Here is a 16,242-nt window from a genome sequence, read left to right as displayed (position 1 = left end):
TTTGTGGTAATCTGTCATTGCGTTCTTGTAGGTGGTGCTGTCCAGTTCTTCTTGAGACCTCTGCAGTTGCGTCTGGATTCTTGGATGTCAGTGGTGAACCAGGTGGCCTTCCTGGGGCGCTGTCTGTCGGAGTTACGTAGGGGTGCTAGTTCGTCTGCGCAGTTGGGAGATCCATCCGTGGAGTTCTTTGGCTGCGAGGTTGGTCGCGGTTGAGAGTGGAATTGAGCAGCTCCTCAGTGATTTTGCTTCAGTTCTTTCATGGAGGGCGAGAGCAGGTTTGGGCTGAGTGGTTTTTTTGATGTGGAAGTGTCTGCAGTGGTGGTCTGTCCATGGGGGTTGCATGGTGTGGCTGAAGTGGATGTTATTGCTTCCTGCGAAGATAGCGTTGAGGGTGTGTCCTGCCTTTTAGGTGGGTGTGGTGACTTTTAGGCCGATGTTGGAGAGGCTGTCCAGGAGGGTGGTGGAGTTGGGGTTGTCGAGGTGGTAGTTCAGGTCTCCGATGAGTAGGTAGTCCATGGAGGCAATGGCATGGGGTGCGATGAGATCTGCGAGGTTCGTGGTGAATGAGGCGCGAGGAGCAGGGGCTCTGTAGGCAAGGGTGCCGCAAAGTGTTGTTCTAGGGCTGGTCTGGAGGGAGCTCTTGTGTGTAAGGGATAGTCCTCCTCCTGGTTGGTTGGGGCGGTCCTTCCTCTGGATCTTGTATCTGCCGGGGATGGCAGTGGCAATGTCGGGGCGGAGGAGGTGTCGGTTCATGTTTCTGTAAAGAAGGTGATGTCTGGTGGGATGGTGTATATGCAGCCCCAGCAATCAAATCTTAGGCAATGGGCATGTCTCAAGACTTGTCACAATCTGCATGAAAAACAAGCTAATGGTAAAAATGACAGTAAGAGAAAGGGAGAGTTTATTTTTCTCCTGGCAGCTCAAGTAAATAACAAGTCAGAGCACGACATCTTTTATATTATTGGAAGCATCTATCTCCATCCTGCTAAGGACAAAAGGGAGTCTAAACTTTCATCACTGCACCCAACAATGAGAAGGCTAAATCAATCCCATCCTGAGGAAATGTGGATCATTATAGGAGATTTTAATGGTGATTGAATGAGCTTAGGGCCGACTGACATACTCTTGGATTTTGAAGATGAAATCTGGGCTATACCGCAGATTCAAAAACAATAGCAAAGGCCGGATAAACAGGGCAAAGTATTAGGCAGCATTTTAATTCAACTAGGTCTATGTGTCTTAAATGACAGGTTAGTTTCAGACATGCCTTCCGCCTGCACCCACTGTTCGTGTTTCAGGTTGGCCACCCTGGACTACATTTGGGTGTCCTGAGCCCACTTCCGGTAGTCAAGCAATTTTCAAGTCTAACTAACTCTGGCTAGTGACCATGCAATTTGAATTGTGAAGTCCAGGCCCCAATGACCTGCCGATTGAAAGTAACCCACACTGGAAAGCAAGAGGGGCTAGAGCCCATAAAAAGAATGGAATATGGATGCCCAAACAGGGCAGGGAGTTTGAGTGGATCGGTTTTTGAAAGAAATATCAAGAAGGACAACAGATGTCAACCGTAATCCAAATTGATGGGTGTCTTTAGCCTTCTTCATAAGGGAGAATGATGGAGGCAGTTGGCACCAGGCAACTGGAAATGGCATTGGACTGCAGAAGTCCATGGCATATATAAGCAATCTTAAGGCGCAAGCAGCCGCCCTAAAGAAAGAATTAAATACAGCTCTCAAAGCACAGAACCACGACAAGGAGGATAATAAGTGGCTGCGGAGTAGGGTCTCATTGATGACAACCAGATACAAGAAAGCTCTCTTCAGTGGAGGAAAAAAAAAAGGAGGAAACAATCATATAGGCTCAATCGCATGGAAGACCGGAGGAAATCCCAGATTTGGACAAACAGCACCTTAGCCCCAAAATGGCAGGTGGTCTCAGCAAACTGAGTGCTACATTGAAATTGTATATGTAGTTCATGCCGCAGAAATTATGTGGATAGAATCCAACTTAGCCAGGACCAAGTGGTAAAAGTCTTCAACTATGCGAACAAATGGAGAACCAGGTCCAAGTGGCATTCTAGTAGTGATATTTTAATAGGCTCTCAAAAGATGAGCCACAGTAATGACCTCCATATTCCAAGCTCATCAGCCAGGGCCGGCCTCCAACCATAACCGAGTCATGGTGATTCTCACTCTTGTAACCTCTATACAAGAAAGGGCCCGATTCCTTCCCATGCAACTATCGGGTGATTGCACTCTTGGATAAAGAGGGGAAATGTCATGCAAGCCTCCTCAATAAGAAACTACAAGCATCAAAGAAAAAAATTATCCCTCTAAATCATACAGGATTAAAAAAGGGCTGACATATTGTAGACAATCTAATATGCATCTCTCACTTGAACGAAGTAACAATTGCGTACAAGAGAAAGACCCTATATGTATGGTTTATAGACTTTAAAACCGCAATCAACAGCGTCCCAAGAGCAAAACTTTGGACAAAGTTAAATGGCTGGGGTATTCCACCTCAATTATTAAGGGCAATCATTAACACTGTACTCCAATACCTGGGTAAAGATAAAATTAAGCTCAGGGTGGTCCACAACTCCAAAAATTGCAACCAATAAAGGTCTACAGCAAAGCTGCATGCTCGGAGGTAACTCAATCCCTATTTGGCCAATCTAAAAGATCATCTTGAAAAGGAGAGGGCTTTTCCACCAAAGATGGCCAGCTTTAGAATTCAGGTCCTCCCCTATGCAGATGACACGATTCTTCTTGATCAAACACCAACATGCCTACAGAGACTTTTTAATGCATGTGCCACAGATTGCAAACCCAATAATTTAAAGACCAACGTTGCAAAAACGAAGGTTGTGATCATATCCTGCAGGCTTACAAAAAGGGGAGCTTGGTTCATTCAAGGGAAGTGAGATGGAAATTGTGGACACCTACAAATATTTAGGGGTATGGCTGGACTGTAAAGGAGGGGGGTGGCACGGCGCCACACATTCAGGCCTAGCAAGCTGCTACAAACTCCCTGATGTGGTCTTTCCACAAACTACAAAAGCCAATGGTGAATCCAGATCTACAGCCTTCCTAAAAATGATAAGGTACAATCTCCTACACACTATTTCGTACGGAGCAATGATGTTCCAAGATAAGTTAGCAGATTGGCTAGACAGGCCTCAATCGATCTGCTATAGAAGAACCTTCTCCTTACCAGATTGTACTTCACACAACCAAATTTGGCTAGAATTCTGCCTGTTCTTGCAGCACTTGACACTAAAAGCAATGTTTTCGCTTATTGCCTAAAAGCCAAGCAAACGAAGAATGGTACATTTCAGCATACAAAATCTGGGAAGTAATAAATACCCCACAGACAAGATGGCATCGCTATTTGAACAGCTCATTGAATGCTTTTGACGCTTGTGAGATCTGGACGAGTGATCTTCCTGTGGCTTCAGTATCGAAGTTGCTGGTCAGACAGGCAAAACTAATTCAAAGCTCATGGAAGTTGGGCAGTAAGTCTGTACGGCCCAGATCGTCATCCATTCTACCTCTGGAGTGGAGTGGTGTGGCTCACTGGTTAGAGGCAGCAGACCCGGAAGCAGAGGACTGCCCAGGACCAGGGTTCAATTCCCGACGCGGCAGGGTTGTGGACCAGGGCCAGCGGACTCGATAATTCTCGCCTCGTTGCCTACTCTAACCAGGGATCACACTCGGCAACTCTGGGCATTAGCTTGCCTCATCTCCACAACGGCCCCCCACATTCGCTGGGGATGCCTGGTTTCACCTTGGAGATACCCAGGAGGGACCATCTCACAGGGATATCCAGGACAGGTTCCCCAGCGGTCTACAGCACCACGACACCTCAGGGCAGCAGTGCGCTTTACAAGACACATACATTTACATCTCACAATACCTCAGCAAGGAAATAAAATCCCCTTCTTACAAAGCCTATTGGTATGGCTGGATGGAGTAGGAGGACGATAATAAACAATTCAGATTTTGTGCAAAGGAAGAAGAATCTCTTTCCCACATTCTCTGGATTTGAGAAAAGTTGCTCCCGCTAAGAAAGTTCTGGCTGTACCCAATATGGAGGGTAATAAACATCAGGACCTGCCAAGATGCTGTGCAAGCATGTCTAAAAGGAGAATCAATTCAACTAGTGGCTAGAGTTTTTTAATTCCTGAAAGGCTCCATAGGAACTTGGCAGAGTTTGCACTCCCTGCGGGAGGACTGACAGTGGCACGGCCGCTGCATGTGATCTGCTCTAAATTACATGGCCATCTCAGAGCTGGCTATCTTAGCAGAACCTAACTTGCATTTTAAGCATCTACAAGATGGTTCTGCAAGCACAGCTGAAAGTGGATGAACATAGCTCTCTGCATTTTACCTGAGCTTCAGAGTTGGTGTTTTTTTTTTTTTACCAAGAGGACGAATCTGTACTTTAAGATCTTGACAATTGCCAGTGTAAGCATATATTGACACCGGAGTTGTTTAATTTGTTCTTAACCGTTGTCTAACACACCTATTTATATACACATTTTGCTGAAGAAACCATGGCTCAAATGTAATGATTTTAATTAATCGCTCAAGAAAGAACTATCTATCTGCAACTGAAGCCTTGATCCATATATTGATAGCCCAAGGCAGTATCCACCAGTGACTACGTCTACCACATCAGCTGTTGTACTTAGTTGCAAATAAGCATTAATTCTGTGAACTCTTGATGGTTTGCTTATTCTAAATCATCAGGAAATCTTCATATCATCTTCCAAAGGGCTCTATCCTAAGGCCTTAGACGAGCTGCACTCCTCGTCAATCGGCACAGTTGGTGTGGCGGATAAAAAGTGCTTCCTTACCACTCATACTACTATATAATCAGGAGGTTGGTCTGCTCAGAGAAAGGCTTAATTATGCTCTGGCAGCCTAACATCTTAAGCAACTTAGCTTTTAACAGCGATGACAGAAAGAAGGCCATTTTCGGCTCAGGGAACCAATTAACAAGTGACATCCAAGGTGGTGATGAGGCTCTTATGCAGCTTCTTGTAGATTAAGGATCAGAATTGAGTTTACTTAAAAGGAGTGTTCCATTTCATAGCTTCATGTGCTAGAATCTCCTGCAAGGTGAGGATGCCATCAAGAAGAGAAAGGATTGCTGCCAATATTGTTAAAGATGTAGAATAGGTTCACTAGGATAACAAAGAAAATAATGTGGCCTTTCGGTGTTATTTGGGAGTACTTAGTTATTGTAGTATGCTAGCAAAACATTTGCAGCCTCATGCATCAAGCCAAAATCCAGTCGGTAAAATACCGATTCGTTATTAGCTCCCGGTAGCGAGTCCCAAATACCCAATCCCAATGCATCAACCCAAAACGTGAGCAAATAACGAATCGCAAAATAAATATCCGCTAACATACCGAATCGCTAATACCCAAAATGCTAAATTACCGAATCGCTATATACCGATTTTGCAGTTACCGAAACACTAACAGCTCCCGGAAAGTGCCAATAGCAAATAACAAATCGCACCCCAATGCAACAAAACTCGCTAATAACGTAAATCCCAAAAATCGCTATTTTGCAAGAGCTAAATAAGGGGAATCAAAACCTGGAGGTAAAGTTAAAAAAAAAAGTTAATGCAAAAAAAATTTCTACATGTGCAAATGATTGAGGCAATCACTAAACCCTTAAATGTGGCCCAGGAGACCCTGTTGGCTCCCACAAAATGGCTGCCCTCTACGTGCTTGCAAGGAGGATGCGGATCAATGCAGCAGGACAGCGCAGGAGAAGGGTCCAGGAGCGGGTTTTCAGACTGCGCATAACCTTGCTCGAGCAGAATGAGGACGAGGTGTACCAGAAGTATCGCCTCAATCGTGCCATGATCATGCGCCTGATTGCAGACCTGGAACCATTACTGCAGCACCAGACACACCGGACAAATGCAATCCCTGCGCACGTTCAGGTCCTATGCAGCCTGCACCTACTGGCCTCAGGGAGTTTCCAGGGGGTAATTGCGGTGGCCGGAGGTGTTTCTCAAAGCGCACTGTCACGCTTCTTCAAGAAATTCCTCAATGCCATGCTGACAATGCTCCACACACACATCAGCTTCCCCACAACCCCACAGCAGTTGGACCGCACCAAACAGGCTTTCTACCAGGTGGCACAATTCCCACATGTGATTGGATGCATCGACTGCACGCACATCCCCATATGTCCTCCCGCAGCAAATGAGTACATTTTCCGGAACCGCAAGTCATACCACTCGATCAACGTGCAGGTTGTGTGCGATGCCAATAACATCATAACGGACCTAGTGGCACAATTCCCAGGGAGTACACACGACTCCTACATCTTCCGCCACAGTGGAATGCACAGGCGACTAATCAACGGAGAATTTGGAGAGGGACTCCTGCTAGGTACATAGAAATACGCTTCCCCACACCAACACCACACATGTATGTACATCACCAATGCTAAGTCTATGCTTCTATCTTCTAGGTGACAGTGCTTATGCCCTGCGTGAATACATACTCACCCCATACTTAAATCCAACCCCGCAGGAACATCGCTACAACGCTGCACACATCAGCACTAGGAATGTGATAGAGAGGACATTTGGGATTCTCAAGAGCCGCTTCAGAATCCTCCACAAGACTGGCGGCGCCATGCTATACCAACCTGAAACATGCTGCCGGATAATTGCTGTATGTGCAATGCTGCACAACATTGCCACCAGAAGGGGGATACCCATAGAGGTGGACAGGGATGCGGAGCACCGGGATGACCAACCACGCGCCCAACAACGACAGGCACACATCCCAAACACAGCAGAGGGCCATAGGAGGCGGACATACATAATGCTAAATCATTTTTGAAACATTGGAAAATGAGACATTACAAGTTAGTTTGGGGTGCAACTGTTTAATGCACAGTAGCACAGAGGATTGTGCAACAAAACTAGCATTGTAAATCATGCTCCATTTGCATTAATGTAAATTAAAGGTGCCTTAAAGTCACGCATGTGCATACACAGTATTTGGATGGCCATGGTTGCCCCACCATGGTCCTGCATGCATGTCCAACTGTCTAGTGGCGCTTCCCACGTACCCCAAGCCTCCGCTCAGGTGTATCCAATGCCTCACCACGGCCTCTCCCCGTGGAGGCACGCGAACTGCGGCGCCTGGTGCTGGCCTGTGCCAGTGGCACGCTGCTGACACTGGAGGCAGCCTCACTTGTGTCATCCCCTCCCAATGCAGCAGCACTGCATGTGCTGCTCTGTAGGTGTTCCATTGCAGTGGTGATGTGTCCTAGTGACTTAGCGACATCCCCGCAGAAGTGCCCAAGGTCCACCTGCAGGGAGACTGAGCGGCGTGCCAACACTGCGGTGCTGTTGCTGTGCCGTGTTATGGCCTTGGTTGCGGCGGCGGAACGCAACAGTTGCTGCCGGTGCCTCCTCTTATGGCACTCATGGCCCTCCCTCATGGCACGGGTGAGATCATGTACCTCCTCCCTGAGCTGCGCATTGCCCTCTGCAACCGCAGTGGTCATGTCCCTGACCGCCGTGCTCATGTCCGTGACTGCTGCAGTCATGGCGCGCATCTCCCTGGCAAGGCGCACGATATTGCAGCTAATGCTAGCCACATGTCGTCCCTGCAGGCGCTGTGTACGCAGCATCCTCTCCTCAATTGCAGAGGTTGTTGGGACATCCTGTTCGGCTGAGGAGACGGAACTGCGACGAGCCCTGTGCCGCCGTGTGTGTCTTGCGCCTCCAGGTGGTGCATCAGGTGGTGTGTATGTGCGCTGCCTGGGTGCCAATTGCGAGGAGGGTGTTTCCATCTCCTGCAAGGGCGCAACTTGGGACCTGCGCCTCTGCGCTATTGTGGCTGTAGTAGCTGCAGCCTGTTTGGCTGGTGCCGTTGCTTGTGGCGCTGGTGCTGGTACGTTGCTTGTGGCGCTGATGCTGGTGGCGTTGCTGGTGGTGCTGGTGGAGCTGGTACTGTTGGTGTGGCAGGTGTTGGCGATGCATGCGCGTCCTGCGCTGTCTCCTGGTCTGACTCTACGGGTGTTTCCGAGATGATCAGCTGGCCGCTGTCGTCCGAGTCCCCAGGTGATGCATCTGTGTGTGAAACAGTGCATGGTTAGTGGGATAATTATAACTACATAGTGTTGTACACATTAATGTCCCTCTGTGGTCCACTAAATGAACAGTCTCCATCCATGTTCAACTGCTGTGGTGTATGGTCATTGGATTTACGCCTGTACATGCACACTGGGCTGACTAGACTACAACTCCCAGGATGCACTAGTGTCATGTGTAAAGCTGTCTGTGCCAGCGCTGCAGACACACTGAGATCGGGCTGGGGGCGTGGAAATGGATTTACGCTACGCTGGGTGTGGGCACAGGCATGCATCTTACCTTGGGCACTTGTGGCTGCGCCGGACGTGTCCATCTGGGTCACCCCCACGACGGCTTCCCGCTCTATCGTCCCTTCCACAAGGTCCTCCAGGGCTGTGTTGGATGGTGCTGTAGATGGTCCGCCTCCAGTCCTGCTCGACTCCCGGAGCCTCTCCACAATCCTCTCTTTGGCACGCTTCCGCAGGTCGTACCACCTTTTTTTGAGGTCGTCGATGCTGCGGGTGGTGACGCCAACTGCATTCACCCTCTCACGGATGCGCAGCCATATGCGCCGCTTCTCCTGCTCAGGCACCTTGAGGGACAGCTTGCCAAAGAGGCGATCGTGTTTGCTGGTGACTCCCTCGATTAGGTACTCAAGCTCCCTGTCCGAAAACTCTCGCTTTCGCTTGCATGCTGACTCAGCGCTGGATGGCACTTCCTGCGCCATGATGTGTGTTTCCTTGGATTTGCTGAGTCGGTGTGGCCTCACTCTGCACAGGCAGTCCTCCTTCCCAGCTCCTGTCTGCTCCTCTGTCGAGGCTATGTGGGTGGGGCTGCAGTATTTCCTGGTTGGTGATGTCATCTGCACGTTCCCGGAGCGACGCGGCAAATTGCGATTTCGCTATTACCGATTCGGTAATAGCTAACTCAGTATTACCGAACTCGCTATTAGCTAATTCGGTATTACCGAACTCGCAATTTGCTAATGGGAGTTTGCATGCCCCGCTATTGAGAAATCGGTAAATTTAGCGATTTTTAAGGAATCGCTAAATTTTACTGATTCTGTTGATGCATGCCATATACCGATTCCTTAATGGCGATTCCCTATTTTTCGCTATTAAGGAATCGGTATTCCTTTGGTTGATGCATATGCCCCATAGTACTTTGAAGATGCACTATTCCAATAACGGTTTACCACAGTACCCAGTAGTAAACTTTCTCTGCAGGGGTTAATGAGGTGGAGGCCATATTGGTCTACACTGAAGAAAACCCCACTGGAGTGGCCTCACCCACCTAGAGTGTACAGTATCTTTCCTAGATAAACCAGGTATAAATGCCTCTTATAAATAGGTCGAAGTGAAGAGTTATGGAACCAGCTGGACCCCAATCCACTGAAGGTGTGTCCCTAGATCTTGATGATCTCAATGAGCAGTGAGAAAACAGTGAAGGTATATGTATGGACAAATAGAAATATATATTGAAAAGTCTCTTCCAGCAAGATCACTCCAACACAAGGAGGATCAGTAGGGCAAATACACAATGCACTGTGATCTTCATACACAGACTGCCTTCTTGCAACATTGTCAAATTTTCAAACCCGTCTTTCCTTAACCAAGCCTCGCTTTTTCTATTTTAATGTACCTGGTCTGCCATCTACTATATTTACCCAATGAAATGCTCCAGTTTCAGCATTTTTGTACTTAAAGTGGGTCTGTGTTTTGTCTGGAACGCACAGGTCAACTCAAAGTAACACTGATTGATGGCAATCAGGCATCTGAGAAAGCTCCATATTTACAGTAAGGTTTGAAGAAGGGTTTGGGGTTATGTTGGTCTGACCTGGGACTCCTGCCACAAGAGGTTAAGCATGAGTCCATATGGGAAATCACTCTTGGGTCAAGTGCCTCTATCCAGCATATTCCAATGGAGTCCCTTCCCGCAGACGGATAAAGAGTTTGCATTTCTTCAAGATTGAATTGTATGCAGCTGGCTTATTGCTTCCTTTGATACCTGCTCATTCTTCTGGCAAGGTTAGCAAGTATCCATAAATGGCACACTTCAGATTTCACTGCAAATTTGGTATCTTCTTTTTTACATGGTTTTATTTAAAAAAAGAATAATAAAGTTACGCTAGTCTCACTCATAATAGTGGGGAAGTACAAACAATATGTGAAAACATTCTATCAGGTCATTTGTGGCAATGGTACTTCCCTTGGGGAATATATAATCTTACCATTACCAGGAAAATATGAAAACCAAATCTCTCCAGTGCACGTATGAAGATGATGGACAGGGGCAAGGGAGCTTTGCGGACGTAGAGCAGGAGGAAAATCTTTCAATGCGGTAATGTCCTCCTTAAATTTACATAAATGTGTTACTCTTCATTCAGTTATTTCACTTGCACAAAATCTCCAGGACAACTTCGATTTTGGTACAAAAATAAAATTTACTAGTGTGGATCAAATTAGATTTCCTGGCGATACTCCAAATCATACATCTTGTTGAACTTTTGCCAAACATTTTAATACTTGTTGGTCTGTACATGTGTTGGAAACTCCTTCCAGCAGAACTTGAAGAACGAAAAAACACAAGAATATCATTATGTAAACTTTCACAACAATACTCGGATGACACGCAAGTGCGATTTGTCACTGCTTTACACTGCTAAATTAGTATAAACAACAGCATGACAAAATATAGAAACATCGCAAGATAAAAGCCCAGAAAGGCAAGTTTTTCCTCCCTTTTTTACGGACTATTTCTAGGTAGAGATCTTCTTGGGTGAAAGTTTGAGTTGTATTGTTCCCTGGTGGTTTGATATGGTAACGAGCCTCTGGTCTCATTTGTGTGTGAATATTTAGTTTTATTCCCGATCAAACTACTTAAGATCTTATTCTAACTTCAATCATTAGAAAGGACAACAGATAATAAAAGTCTGTTGGTGTCCCTGAGAATTTGCAATTAAAAAAAATCTGTAGCATGCCTGGTTCCTCAGAAAGGTCTTCATTGATGTATAATACACAGGCTATGAAAAGTAATGGTGTAAAGTGGGTGGCTCTTTATAGTTTTTAGACTTTAAAAACAGATATATATATATATATATATAAATCCTGATTCTCTGCACCGCCGAGCACTGGCGAACAGAGACGCGAACCCAGCGATGTGAGGCCAAAAGATATTTATTTCAGAACCTCGAACCTGACGCGTTGCGGGCAACAAGTGCCCTTGCTCACAAGTCATTTTGAAACATGTAAGTCATCGTTTTTAAATGCAAATCAGTATTCAAGTGCCAGCACCATGTGATATAACAATATAGAAAAAATACTTCTATTGGCTGTTGCTCAGGCTGTCATGAGTCTGTTTTCCAAACCGTGAAAACAACATAGCTTCATAGATCATTGCCAGTTAGTCACAAATCAAAATCACTGTTGCTTAAATGCAACTAATGCGATATTCTCTTCTATTTAGAACTAATCAACAAATAAATAAATACATAAATATTGAATTTGTTCTAAAAGCATATAAATATTCATATACATAGAATAAGATGTGTGCAAATCCCTTATGCATAAATCACATTTGATGCTTGCAATGTCATTATAGAAAATGTTACCATTGTGCAAATATTCATCATGTGCTACATATTTAACTTGGATGGCAACATGATGTTCCTGCATAGGCTTATAAAATGAAAACATGTGCAAATACTGCAAATAATATGAATGCATAAGAGTAACTGTTCTTTCAAGGTAGTCCTATAAGAACCTAAGTTGTCTTCTAATTTCAGCTTGAATGCTGTAAATAAATGGAAATAATTCCATGACTACAATGTGCAAAGCTCGCAACGTATCATACCTGAGTATTTTTAAGTGCAAATCCTACGATCCTTAATGGATCCCAATAAAGTGCTGGTGCTACAAGCTATATAATAAAATGTGTTACGGCTAAAAACACCCGAGTAAAAAAAAGTTTAAAACCCTATTCAACAAAGTTAAAAACAGGGCTAAAACCACGTTTCTAGAACAGTAGTCACTCTGGTACCTTCAACGAGCCTTACATGTAATGGGAAAACTCTGTCCTGAAACATATTTTATAGAAAATGATACATCTCATCTGTATTATTGAGGCCATTCGGTGTTTATTTATTTATTTATTTATTTATTTATTTAGACATTTGTAAAGCGCGAAACGAAGGCCCGTGGGCATCTCGGCGCTAGGTAACTGCAATGTTTAGCCAGAAGGGAACTGGGAGGTCAGTGATTAAAAAGCCAGGTTTTGAGGTTTTTTCGGAAGGACCAGAGGGACGTGCTGGTCTTGATGAAGTGAGGCAGTGTGTTCCACAGTTTTGGAGCAGCCACCAGAAATCTTCTATCACCCCAGTTAACAGATTTGGTTCGGGGGATCACCAGATCCAGGGAGCTGGAAGAGCGCAGTGCTCTGGATGGACAATAGGGGATAAGGTTCTGGGTGAAGAACGCTGGGACAGCGTTGTGTAAAGCCTTGTATACCAAGCACAAGGTTTTGAACATGATCCTCTTCCTCACCAGAAGCCAATGGAGTTGTTTCATGGTAGGTTGAACCGGATGGAATTTGGGGATTCGCCCTAGGAGCCTGGCGGCCGCGTTCTGTATGGACTGCATTTTTGTTAACACTCTCTCCTGGGCCCCTAGAAACAAAGCGTTACAATAATCTAGGGTGGAAAGCACCAGGGAGCTTACCAGCGTTTTCGCCATGTTTTCAGGTAAGAAGGGCAGAATTTTTTTGATGAGCCTCAGTTTATAAAAGGCTGAAGAGGATATTTGATTGGCGTGTGGTAGAAAATTCAGACGGTTGTCAAACATAACTCCCAGGTTTCTCACTTTATCCACCGGAACTGGGGGCTGGCCCATAGATGACGGCCACCAGCGGGAGGACCACTCCGGAGAGAGATTGCCGAAGATTACAACCTCCGATTTGTCGGAGTTTAGCTTCAGACAATTGTGCGACATCCAGTTCCCGATGACCGACATGCCCTGATTGAACATGTCGGCTTTCTGAAGGCCGTCATTTTTGACGGCTAGGACCAGTTGAGTGTCATCAGCGTATGAAGTAAGGCTCATCCCATGTGCCCTGATGACATTGGCAAGGTCCGACACATAGATGTTAAATAGTGTCGGACTAAGGGATGAGCCTTGGGGAACTCCACAAGGTAGTGACAGAGGGGAGGATTCAAAAGGTCCCACTGTGACGACCTGGGTCCTGTTGGCCAGGAAGGAGGCAAGAAGATTTTTGGCGTTACCTTGGATGCCCATGCTCTCGACACGGTCGACCAAGATGGTATGGTCGACCGTGTCGAAAGCCGCTGACAGGTCTAGTAATATCAGGACGGCGGTACCTCCCGCATCCCGGATAAGTCTGATGTCGTCCGCCGCTTTCACCAAGGCCGTCTCGGTACCGTGGAAGCGACGGAAGCCAAACTGTGATTCATCTAGGCATTTGTTATCCTCGATGAAGGAAGAGAGTTGGGCATTCATGATTTTTTCCACAATTTTTGCTAAAAGTGGGAGACTGGCGATGGGGCGGTAGCTTTTGGGTTCATCTTTATCAAGGGTAGATTTTTTGAGCAGCGGTTTTATAAGGGTTTTCTTTAGTGTCTCGGGATAGATGCCAGTGCTAAACATGGAGTTACAGATGTTGGTTATGGAGGGTAGAACTGTATCCATAATAGGTCTCAGGACCTTCAAGGGACATGGGTCGAGGGCCGATCCTGATTTAATGGTGGATACCGTTGTTAGCACCTGCGGGCACGTGACCTCACTGAACTGCGAGAGAATAGGTCCTTCAGGTTGAGTAGATGGGCTGTGGGAGAGAGTGACGTTATTGGAGAAGACCCTGTAAATGTCGTCCACTTTACTGAAGAAGAACCTAGATAAAGTGTCGCAAAGGGTTTGAGACGGGGGAGGTGTGAGATCCACGGAGAAACCCGCCAATTGTTTGGTGGTCTCGTATAGACATTTATTAGAGTTTTGTGCTGTTTCAATTTTGTTGCAATAATACTTTTTTTTTGCATCCAAGATGAGATGTTTGTATTTTGCTACTGATTCTTTGTATAGGAGTTTGGCTTCGGGTGTGTAGTCCTTCCGCCAATGTCTCTCTCTATGTCTGCACTGTTGTTTTTGGGTACGCAGTTCCTCTGAGTACCATGGGGCCGAGGGGGTCGATCTGTTGCGTGACCGTTGTTTAAGTGGGACCAGATCTTTTGCTGCTGTGCTCACCCAGTTGTAAAATTGGGACGTAGCATTATTGGGGTCCGGAGATAACGCGGGAAGGGTATCTTTAAGCAAGGTTTCCAGCCTGTGTACATCTAAGTCATCCCATGCCAGGTAGGGGGGACAGGAGTTAGAATGGGGCTTGTCGGCCTGGGGGTCGCCCACTGGAAGTGAAGCCAGAATGAGATGGTGATCCGACCAAATTAAAGGGAGTATTTCTGTAAGTTTGAGGCCCGAGGCATTAGAAAAAATGCCGTCTAGTGTGTGCCCTCCTTCATGCGTAGGGGAATGGACCAAGGGGGATAGACCAAAAGTGGACATGTCTGCTAAAAACGTGGCTGTGTCAGGATTGTTGGGCACATCAAAATGGAAATTAAAATCACCTAGAATGGTGAAGGAGTTCTCCAGTGCGGATGTTTCTAGGAAGGATCTATGAGCCCCCAGGAAGTCACACCTGGGTCCCGGTGGTCGATAAAGAAGGATCCCTTTGAAGGTGTAGGAAGGGGTCAGTTTTATTGCGAATTCTAAGGCTTCGCAAGAAGTCTGAGGAATTAGCGTGTGCCTTACAATGTAGGTGTCTCGGGCAATGATAGCAATGCCGCCACCTTTTTTCTCGGTTTGCCTGTCCAGCCTATAAATGGCAAATCCAGCAGGAACGGCTATGACAAGATCCGGATCAGATGCTTGGCCCATCCAAGTTTCCGTCATGAACAGGATATCTATTTTGTGGTCCTGTATCAGTTCATGGATGTCCTGGCTGTGTTTGCTAAGTGAACGGACGTTTGTGAGCGCAATGGTGTAAAAATTAGTCAGATGGTGCTTACCAGTCTGAGAAGATTTGCAAATGACCGGTAAAATGGCGTGACAGCCAGGGCAGTATGCTTCATGCTTTGTAAGCAGGGCATTAGGATGGAATGTGCAGCATGAATGACTGGTCGGGGGGCGAAAAGCCTGTAGCTGAGCTGCTGAGTAACTGATACGGGGGGTAGGATGGAACAGACCAAGGGGGGTGGCCCTGGGCCCGGGCCAGGCGCGGACGGGCGCAGACGGGCTTGCCTTTGGCGCGCCTTTGGCGCGCCGCCGGCGCGCCCGCTGCGCCCGCCCGCTGCGCGGTCGGGCGGCTCTGTTGTTAATATACATAGCGGGGCGGGCAGGAGGAGGGTGGGAGGGGCGCCGAGCAAACCGGGCAGCCTTCCCAACACAAGATGGCGCCCAAAGTCAAGCTAATAGCTCCCCAGCGCGTGAACAGCATCGCTGAGGTGAGAAATGAACCGGAACCTCTGCGAATTAGTCTCGCCTGGGTGGGGGGGCGGGAATATAAAACAGCGCCTGATTAAATAATTACAAGGTTAAAACGAGTATAGCAGTCAGTCGTTTTTCAAATACATCCAACAAACACAGAGCAAACCTCCGGCTTCCGCCTCAGAGGGAAAACATTGTCAATTACTGGCCAAGAGAGGACGGGCCTATTAAATACCTTGGGAGGGCGGGAGGGGCGCCGAGCAAACCGGGCAGCCTTCCCAACACAAGATGGCGCCCAAAGTCAAGCTAATAGCTCCCCAGCGCGTGAACAGCGTCGCTGAGGTGAGAAATGAACCGGAACCTCTGCGAATTAGTCTCGCCTGGGTGGGGGGGCGCTAATATAAAACAGCGCCTGATTAAATAATTACAAGGTTAAAACGAGTATAGCAGTCAGTCGTTTTTCAAATACATCCAACAAACACAGAGCAAACCTCCGGCTTCCGCCTCAGAGGGAAAACATTGTCAATTACTGGCCAAGAGAGGACGGGCCTATTAAATACCTTGGGAGGGCGGGAGGGGCGCCGAGCAAACCGGGCAGCCTTCCCAACACAAGATGGCGCCCAAAGTCAAGCTAAT

The sequence above is a fragment of the Triturus cristatus genome, chromosome 1_2 (assembly GCF_964204655.1).
Source record: "Triturus cristatus chromosome 1_2, aTriCri1.1, whole genome shotgun sequence".
In the NCBI taxonomy this organism is placed as follows: Eukaryota; Metazoa; Chordata; class Amphibia; order Caudata; family Salamandridae; genus Triturus; species Triturus cristatus.
This window is presented reverse-complemented; position numbering follows the sequence as displayed.